Below are 514 nucleotides of genomic sequence, written 5' to 3' on the forward strand. Positions count from 1 at the left end.
TAGGGCCGATCCTAGGACGGGTGCAGTGCACTCAGGTGGCACAGAGGTGTGGGGGAGGGGGGGGGGGGGGGGGCTGAAGCAACAGAGTGCTCCCCCCCCCCCCTCCTCCTCCTCCTCTCCTTTGTATCCAGAGGAGGCTCTCACCGCTGGACATGGGCTTGATTTGTGCTCCTCACACCTATCTGTGTATATCTATATATATAATGTATACATAGGTGTGTGCACCCCGAAGCTCAAACACTTGTGCCTTTCTCTGCAGCCTCAGCTGTAGATAGATATATATATATATATATACATACACACAGGGCCGAGGGCTTACACACTGGAGCGGTGCGCTTGAAGGATGGTCAAAGCCGCATCTTTGGAGCGCTGTACATATTTACTGCTCCTAAAGCGCCCCTTCCCATAGAAAACAATGGAGCAGCGCTGCATACCCGCCTGCAAAGCACTGCTAGAGCGGCACTTTGCAGGCAGTTTTAACCCTTTGTTCAGTCACTAGCGGGGGTTAAAACTG

Source organism: Lithobates pipiens, unplaced genomic scaffold (assembly GCF_037356315.1).
Source record: "Lithobates pipiens isolate NorthernLeopardFrog02 unplaced genomic scaffold, aLitPip1_a1.2 Scaffold_18, whole genome shotgun sequence".
NCBI lineage: Eukaryota > Metazoa > Chordata > Amphibia > Anura > Ranidae > Lithobates > Lithobates pipiens.